This window comes from Malania oleifera, chromosome 12 (assembly GCF_029873635.1).
Source record: "Malania oleifera isolate guangnan ecotype guangnan chromosome 12, ASM2987363v1, whole genome shotgun sequence".
NCBI lineage: Eukaryota > Viridiplantae > Streptophyta > Magnoliopsida > Santalales > Ximeniaceae > Malania > Malania oleifera.
In genome coordinates this window covers 20,762,517-20,772,695 of record NC_080428.1, presented here as the reverse complement: position 1 = coordinate 20,772,695, position 10,179 = coordinate 20,762,517, and positions in this window count along the sequence as shown.

Below are 10,179 nucleotides of genomic sequence, written 5' to 3'. Positions count from 1 at the left end.
AGGGTTTGATTTTAAAACAAGTTGTTGGGTTTTTGAGTGAAAAATAGGCCCGTGGGTTTCCCTTTTTTAAAACTCTTTTGGACATTCTAAACTAAAACTGGACTTTGACGAATTAAAGTGTACTAGTTTTAAAAGCTAAAATGGGCTTGGTTTAACAAGTTTTGGGTGTTTGGAAAGGGGCTTGGATCAAGGATAGGTTGGTTGGGCCTCAGGGTGGTCTAAAAAATGGGTTTTAACCTAAACTCCTATTCAAAATTGGGCAATTAGGGTTTCCAGGTCAAGGGGAACTGAACCTGAGTTCGGGTTTGGGCCTGAGAATCTCGAATTCAGGTTATAGGATGAACCTGAGTCTTGGGAAAATGTCCCTGCACTCTCAGTTATGTTTTAATTCATGCATGCATGCTTAAATTGGGGAAAAGGGAAATCATATTTACCTCAACCTTTAACTACTCCGATCTTCTTCTCCTCCTGTGCATGCCCGAGTGTTTGCTTTTGGGGTGTATCTACTCCACTATCTTAGCTCCTCTCAACTGCTTTCTCTTCCCTCAAATTTTTTTCACAAGGTTTCTCTACTTCTGCAATTTGGTAGAGTTTCTTTATACTCTGAGTTCTCTCACTCTTCTCTCAATTTGGTAGGGTATTGCTCTCTCTTTTCAAACTAGCATAACCTCCCCTCTTCCTGATTTCTTTCTCTCCCAATTTTGGCAACGTATTTCTTAGTTTTCTCCCCCGTGTCCTTTACAGTGTGAGCTCCTCCCTATTTATAGGGAGTCTAGGTGGCCTCTTGGTGCCAAATCCTCGGCAATTCCCTTGTAGCCAATTGTGTCAGGGAATAATTCCCCACATATGTGACTGATTTCTTTTTTGATTTTGCATATTTCTCGGCTAACTAGTTCTCATTTTCCAAGGACTATAAATAGCAAGGCCCCAAAAATTTATAAACTTTATGCCTAAAAAGATATAATTTTTGAACATAAGTCATGAATGCTTTGAAGCTTATACACTAGCAGCAAGAGATAAAATTTATCATTTAAAAGTTCATTTCTTGCCATGTTAAAAAAATTTCCCTTTTTGATATCAGCATCAAGTACTGGGGACAATGCTTGCTAAATAATTTCAACATAAATGGTCAAGCAAGCATCATTATTTTGGTTTAACATTTAAGCGCAATACAACATATAACTAGAAAAGGACAACCATATAGATCCTAAAAATTTAATCAATCAAATGTAATCATAAGGCAAATTCAAAGCCTATGCGGCAAGTATTATATTTTTCACTTAAGTTATTCAATAAAAAAACATAACAATCAAGAACGTTCCACAATACGTTTCAATGCACATTTAAGCCTAAGAATATTGGTGAGCATAAGCAAGATAGAAAGTTTATTTCAGGAGCTCTCCCAATCAACTTGAAATCTAGCTTAGATGAAGTAAACTACTTATACTAGTTAGAAATTTGTTTCATTATGCCCAATAGTATAAGCACACATCTTAAATATTTTATCATAACTATACTGGATATTGATTGATTCTTACAACTAGTACAGTTATCATGAAGCTTTAAGTGCTGGATATAATGTTCAAGGTTTTTAAGAAGAGCCTCAATATTTTAAAAGGCAAAATGATGCATATGAGTCTTTTATGCTCTCTCTCTCTATGACAGAAGCTTAGCCCCCCCTAAGTTTGTAATGATTATGTAAGGATGAAGTTTAATTATCTATTTGAGTTTTCACTCATCCTTTCAAAAATATTTTATCATTAATTTTATCGTAATTATTTTTAGCACAAGGTTTTATTTTGGAAAAATTCTTGACAAAATTTCGGCAGCATGCCGTTTGTAAATCGGACATTTTCTTATAAACCTGTACCTGATATCTGGTTGTTTTCAAAAAAATATTCATATAAATCATGCAATAACCTACAATCCACCACCAGCATGCAATTCACATCCACTGCATCTGCCATGTAGGAGGCATTCAACACAAGCATGCAATTAGGTTGCTCAAATACAAATCATAAGTAATAATCTATCCAACAATTTTATTAATCAATGCACTATGGATAACAATGTACAATTCAGTTCCCATAAAGGCATATAAGCATATAAATGATATAAGATCAAGAGAACATTTCAATTTATAACCATAAAAGATAAATGCTCCTCCTGAGTTATGCACTAATCATTTTATGCATTTTTCATCTCTAAATATTTTAGCCAAGGTTCTTAAGATTTTCAATGGTTTGATCTTGGCGTTGATTTCATTAGGCTTATCAGAACAAAAGTGATAATTTTTTGTGGAATGACTGGTTTTGGTATTCTCTATTGCCTAGAAGAATCTCGATGTGTTTATGGAAAGCCTGATTTAGACACTTGGCAGTAGATGACAAAAGGAATATCAATCGCTTCGGTTTGTGATTGCTACGTGCAGAGAAGCCATTAAAACACTGATCACATTTTTTCTTTGGGCAAGGTGGCTTCAGAGGTTTGGCATCGGGCTAGTGTGGTGTTGAGGAATCCTTTTCAACGGTTCCTTTCCTGGAAAAATAGAATTGAAAACTGATTCCACTATGCTCGAAATACATCTATTAAAAGTATTTTAATCGATCTGATTCCGTGTTTGATTCGTGGTGCCTCTTGAATCAAAGATGCAAAGTGAGAATGGAAGGAGTTTACCAAAGTGTGGATTAGATGTAGAGAAGTATTTGATACTGGGTTAGTTCTTTAGCTGAGAGCTCTAATTCTTTTTGAAAATTAAAGATATTGGACATTATGATTTTGAAAGTGTCACGCCCCGAACCCCGAAATGGGACCCAAGGGTGAAAATCAAATCTAACATGTCCCTGTATCATACAATTCATCCAAAGATACAGTACAAAGGATGAGGGTCCGTGGGGTTCCTAGGCACCCTAAACACATCCAAACACAATCATATACATAGCGAAAAAAACATACATACATATGCAGTACCATACTAGAGTCTATACAAAAGCAGACACAATACTCTATCAAAATGTACAAACAGGCGCCCATTATATCCCAAAATGGCAACCAACCAAAATTACAGTCCTAGCACTTACCTAGTGCTAAACGCGGTACACCGGCCACTACGCTCCCTACACTAGAATGCTAGTTCTAGTTACTCGAAGGACCTGTAAAAATGTACGTACAGCAGGGCTGAGACACCTCTCAATAAGGAAGAACACATGTTGTATCGGTGTGTGGCATTTGAGTGTTATCATGATACAACATACACGCAATTGAATGCAATCCAGTACTAATTCACACAGTGCATACACGCACACATATGGCGGCCATTTATACGCAGCCCCGTCACAATACATACACATGATTAGTAATCCTGGTGTCGTCACACCCTTCGGTTTGAAGCCGGCCCGCGACATACAATGTTGGTCCATAGCCAACCTGTGAACAAGGCGCCACCGGCACATGGCTAGTCCCCGACTCCCAAGACATCGTACCGGCGCTAAACTAGTGGATCCACACCCTTCGGCCTGATCTACCGGAATAGGCTCACGCCCTTGGATATAGAGCCAAACACTCCTGCCTACGTGGCAGGTAATAAACACACGCCCTCGGATATAGAGTCGCACACTCTCAGTACCTGAAATCATTTCGGAACCATGTTCCTACTAGCATTTCAACAAATCACACACACATGCATGCTCATATAACCAAACAAACCACACCCATTTAGTAATTAAAATCATGATTTTTCAAACAAATATAGTTTAAAAAAGTCAAGGCACGACCATCCCAATCACGCAGTATAAATCAACATATACATAGGTTTTCAACAAAACCCGGGATTCAGCCCGTCGCCCCCTTTTTCCCAAAACTATAATAATGAAAAACTTATAGTTTTCCCCATTAGATCCCCCAAAATGAGTAGCCAAAACACACACAAGACCGTGGACCACAGTTCCACCAAGTTCGATTTCAAAAATAACCAATATAAACGTAGTTCCCCTTACCTTTTCCTTGAAAGCAAATCTCGAACTCCAAGGCTCCTAAACAACGAACCAAGTTCCAAAACCTACTAATCACAGTACAGAATATACTCACAAGACTAATACCTGCAAAACTACCGGATTAGAATTAAAAACCGAGCCTTACCTCGATTTTATGCTGAAATGCAAAAATCTCTTAAACGAGATTCCAATCCATAGAAATTGTAGAGAATCCTTCCACGATCCTCGTGGTAACTTTAGATTTTCGATTTCGTCAACGATCGGCGAAGAAGCCTATAAAGAGAGAGAGAGTAGGGAGAGTTTTAGAGAGAGAGAGAGATAGAATTGAGTTTGCTTAATGAAGAAGTAATGAAAATTTCCTTTTTTAGCCCTTTGACCTGGTCCAATTTCGTCGACGAAATGGTGCCTTCGTCAAAGAATCTTTCACTAACTTCATCGACGAATCGGTGGTCTCGTTGATGAATCTGAGATCACCAGTTTTTCCAAGACTCCTGGCTTCTCCTCGCCGACAAGTCTCTGAATTTCGTCGACGAGAAGAACAAAGGCTTCGCCGACGAAATCCGGCTTCGTCGACGAATCTACTCTTTAACAAAATGTCCCTCTCTTTACATATATAAACCCATTATCACGGTTTAGGTTCTTACAATCTCCCCTTCTTAGAAAATTTCATCCTCAAAATTTTCCATCTCTCATTCCCAGATTCATACATACAATCGAACACATGGACACAACCTAAGAGGGAACTGGCGATCACCACAGCACAGTCCCATATAGACACAACAAAAGAGCGCAAGAGCGAACTGGCAATGACCACAGCACAGTCCCACATAAACACAACTCAAGAGCACACTAGCGATCACCACAACACGGTCCCACATACACATACACATACATACCCTCACTTATGGTGGAGGAATACCATGATTACATATACGACAGTCTTAAGAGTTCACAATACACACACACTCCCGAAGACTAACCACCTATCCCAACCCATAGTAGGATCATGTATAAGTGCTCAAAACAACTGTGGATACTTCCAGCGTATTTCCGTTTCTAGTTCCCAAGAAGCTTCCTCAACCTCGTGGTTTCGCCACAATACATTCACTAACGGTATCTTTCTGGTACGAAACTTCTTAACTTTACGGTCTAGAACCTGAACAAGTATCTCCTCATATGCTAAAGTATCCTCAATTTCCAACTCATCATAACTAACAACATGTGAAGGATCCAACACGTACTTCCTCAACATAGAGACATGAAACACATCATGAACCCTCAAGCGTGTTGGAGGAAATGCAATTCTATAGGCTATCGGACCCACTCGCTTAAGTACCTCGAATGGTCCTATATACCTTGGGCTCAACTTGCCTTTCCTCCCAAATCTCATCACTCCTTTCATCAGAGCAATACGCAGGAATACCTTACCTCCCACCTCGAACTCTAACTCACGGTGACGAACATCTGTGTAACTCTTCTGCCAACTTTGAGCTTATCTAATCCTCTCCTGGATTAAACCCACCTTCTCAGACGCCAGCTGCACAAGTTTAGGTCCTAACACCTTATGTTTACCAACCTCATCCCAACACAAAGGAGATCAACACCTCCGACCATACAAAGCCTCAAATGGTACCATCCCGATACTAGATTGGAAGTTGTTGTTATAAGTGAACTCCACAAGTGGCATAAACTGTATCCAGCTACCACTGAAGTCTAACACATAAGCTCGCAACATATCTTCCAATATCTATATCGTCCTCTCTAACTGTCCATCAGTCTAGGGGTGAAACGCTGCACTAAAAGTAAGCTTCGTCCCCAATGCCTCTTGCAAGCTCGTCCAGAATTGAGAAGTAAACCTCAGATATCGATCTGACACAATAGACACTGGTACTCCATGCATTCTCACAATCTCATGCACATACAACTCTACTAGCCTACTCAAAGGATAGCCAACTTTCATCGGTATGAAATGAGCAAATTTCATCAATCTATCCATGATCACCTAAATAGCATTCTGCCCGTGAAGCGCTAGTGGCAATCTGGTTACAAAATCCATGAAAATATACTCCCATTTCCACACCGGAATAAGCAAAGGCTGCAACGACTCTGCCGGCCTCTGATGTTCAGCCTTCACCTGCTGACACGTCAAACACTGCTCTATGAACTGAGCAATCTACCTTTTTATACCAGACCACCAGAAGGTCTCGCGCAGGTCCCTATACATCTTTGTACTACCAAAATGTACCGTATACATAAAACGATGCGCCTCTTCCAGAATTGTCCTTCTAATCTCATCATCGTTCAGAACACATAGTTTGGTCCCAAACCTCAATACACCTCCCTCAGGGATGCTAAACTCTGTCACCAATCCTTGCTGTACCTTTTCCATAACCTCTGCCAACTCTGCATCACTAGCCTGCGTGACTTTTATACGCTCAAACAAGGTAGGTTAGACCACCAAACTAGCAAGATAAGCATGATGATCATCAACCACCAATTATATACCTGAGCTTTCCAATTCCCGTCTAATGTGACACTGAGTTACAATCGCAGGTACAACTGTAGGTCTTGACTTCCGACTCAACGCATCAACCACCACATTTGCCTTCCTTGGGTGATAACTGATCATGCAATCGTACTCCTTAATCAACTCTAGCCACTGCCTCTGCCTTATATTCAACTCCTTATGCGTGAAGAAATACTTGAGGCTTTCATAATCAGTGAAGATCTCACACTGCACACCATACAAATAGTGTCACCTGATCTTCAGTGCATACACAATAGCAGCCAACTCCAAATCGTGCGTAGGGTAGTTCTTCTTATATTCCTTCAGTTGCCGAGAGGCATAAGCTACTACCTTACCCTACTACATAAGCACACATCCCAGGCCTTTTAGAGATGCATCACTATAAATCACAAACCCACCATCCCCCGAAGGAATGGTCAACACTGGAGCAGTAACCATTCGATGCTTCAACTCCTGAAAGCACTACTCGCAATCACTGGTCCACTCAAATTGGACTCCCTTCCTGGTCAATCGAGTCAGAGGTCCAGATAGTTTAGAGAAACCTTTTACGAACTAACGATAGTAACCCACCAGTCCCAGAAAGCTCCGAACATCTTGCATATTCTTCGGCCTTACCCAGTCGACCACAACTTCAATCTTGCTAGGATCAACTAATATACCATCCCCAATAACCACATGGCCTAAGAACGCAATCTGACTCAACTAGAATTCACATTTCTTTAACTTAGCATACAACTTCTTCTCTCGTAGAATCTGTAACACTGACCTCAAATGTTCCATGTGCTCTTCCGTACTCCTCAAGTATACCAGAATTTCATCAATGAATACCACCGCGAACCGATCTAGGTACTCATGAAAAACCCTGTTCATCAGATCCATGAACACCGTCGAAGTATTCCTCAACCCAAATGGCATGACTAAGAACTCATAATGACCATATCTAGTTTGGAAAGCCGTCTTCGCTACATCCTCCGCTCTAACCCTCACCTGATGATATCCTTACCGCAAATCGATCTTCGAAAAGACCCGCGTCCTCTGCAACTGGTCAAAAAGATCATCTATACGAGGTAAAGGATAGCGACTTTTCACAGTTACCTTATTAATCTCACAGTAATCAATGCACATCCGCATCGATTCGTTCTTCTTCTTCACAAAAAGTACTGGAGCTCTCCAGGGCGAAACATTAGGTCGAATGAATCCTCTGTCTAGTAATTCCTATAAATGCTCCTTCAACTCCCGAAATTCTACTGGGGCCATCCGATATGGAGCTTTAGAGATCGATGCCTTACCGGGCAGCAATTCTATTGCAAACTCCACCTCACAATCTAAAGGTAAACCAGGTAAATCATCTAGAAACACATCAGTTCCTTCATACAAGCTAGGTACCCCTGATATCCATCTGAGAGTAGCCTCCTCGCCTGTAGCGCTAACAGAATCTGTGGCGTTGAATGCACACACGATCCCATGAATTCGTACTCCTACTCCTCAGGAGGTTTGAAAACTACCACCTTCCTACGACAGTCGAACATAGCATAACTAGAGAACAACCAATCTATACCTAGAATGACATCGAACCCCGACATGTCATATATGACAAAATTTATCGGTAGCAGCTTTCCTTAAATTTCCACTGGGTAGTCTACCAACATCTTCCTACATAAAGATACACTCCCAGATGGCATAGTAACAAATAACACCTCATTCATGTCTCGGGTCTCAACCCCAGATCGTCCTACAAAATTCACAGACACAAAGGAATGGTTTCACCCGAATCAAACAAAATAGAAGCTTTATTCAAAAGCAATAATAAGGTGCCTGTCACCACGTTACCTGCATGCTCAATATCCGCTAGAGTAATGGAGTATACTCTAGCTAGAGTTGTATTCCCCTGAATGGTTCCTCGAGGTATCTAATTGCTTCATCGATCTCCACTAACTACAGAAACATCTCACCTCGGTGCACGACAATCACAAGCCATGTGACTAGGTCGACCACAGTTGTAGCAGTTACCATCAAAAGACCGACACTCACCCTCATGCCGTCTGAAACACCTAGTACAATGACCACTAGTTTGGCTCATTTGAGAGTCTTGGAGCTCGATATTCTGATGATAACTCAAGCCCTTGCTTCTCTTCTTCCACGATCCCTGACGAGATCTTATCTGAGAACCAGAAGGTTCTATCCTCTTCCTTGATTCCTGATCCACCTCATCCTCTAGGATACCGGTCTCAATCACCGTGGCTTTATCCACCAACACCAAGAACTCGCTGATCTGAAGCATACCCACTAGTCTGCGGATATACTTCCTCAAACCCTTCTCGAACCTCTGAGTCTTCTCATACTTGCTCGAGATTATACATGGTGCAAAGCGGGACAACTTTATGTACCGAGCTACATACCCTGACACTGTCAAACTCCCCTGAGTCAGAGCAGAAAACTCATCTGCCTTCGCATCATGTACTGAAGTTGGAAAGTATTAGTCGAAGAACACTTTCTTGAATCGGCTCCATGTCATCTCCTCAGGACCACCCCTCTGCTTCTCCAGCAGATTCACCGCAGTCCACCATTGACCCGCCTCCCCAGATAGATGGAAGGTGGCATAAAGGACTCGCTGCCTATCTGTGCAGTACAGGACCTCCAAGATCCCCTCAGTCTTCTCCACCCAATCCTCTGCTATCGTTGGTTCAGGTCCTCCAGAGAACGTCGGAGGGTGCATGCGTGTGAACCTCTCAATGGTGCACCCAGCAGCAGTAGGAGAGCGCTCGCGTCTCCTCACAGTCCGCCCAATCTCCTGTAATACCTGCCTCATCAAACCTCGAGGAATAAAAAGAGACTCATCACTCGCAATCTCCTCGGAGCCACTTCCCAGGTTATTATCCTTGGGCTCCATGCTGCAACACAATAGAAATCTATCAGTATCCCTATAACACATACAGTTAACATAATGACCTACCCTAATCGTGTTAACTACTCCTTGCCAGGTCTAGGTCTGTCCTATCACATCAACATGGAAGTCTTCAATGACCTGCCTTGCTTTTACTAGAATCGTCATCCTAGGAAAAATACAGAATACTGTCGACAAATCCTAGTCTAGCAATCGAACAACCCTCAACCAACTCTACCCATATCCACATCCTATACTCTGGTATGTACTCATAACAAAGCCTAACCAAGTCTACAAGATCTAGTAATCTGGTTAGCTCTAATACCAAGCTGTCATGCCCCGAATCCCGAAATGGGACCCAAAGGTGAAAATGAAATCTAACTATCATACAAATCATTCAAAGATACAGTATAAAGGATGAGGGTCTGACCCTGTAGGGTTCCCAGGCACCCTAAACACATCCAAACACAATCATATACGCAGCGAAAAAAAACATACATACATATGCACTGCCATACCAGAGTCTATACAAGAGCAGACACAATGCTCTATCAAAACATACAAACGGGTGCCCATCACATCCCAAAATGGCAACCCACCAAAATTACAGTCCTAGCACTTACCTAGTGCTAAACACAGTACACTGGCCACTACGTTCCCTACACCAGGACACTAGTTCTAGTTACCCGAAAGACTTGTAAAAATGTACGTACAACTAGGGTAAGACACCTCTCAGTAAGGAAGAACACCGGTTATATCGGTGTGTGGCATTTGAG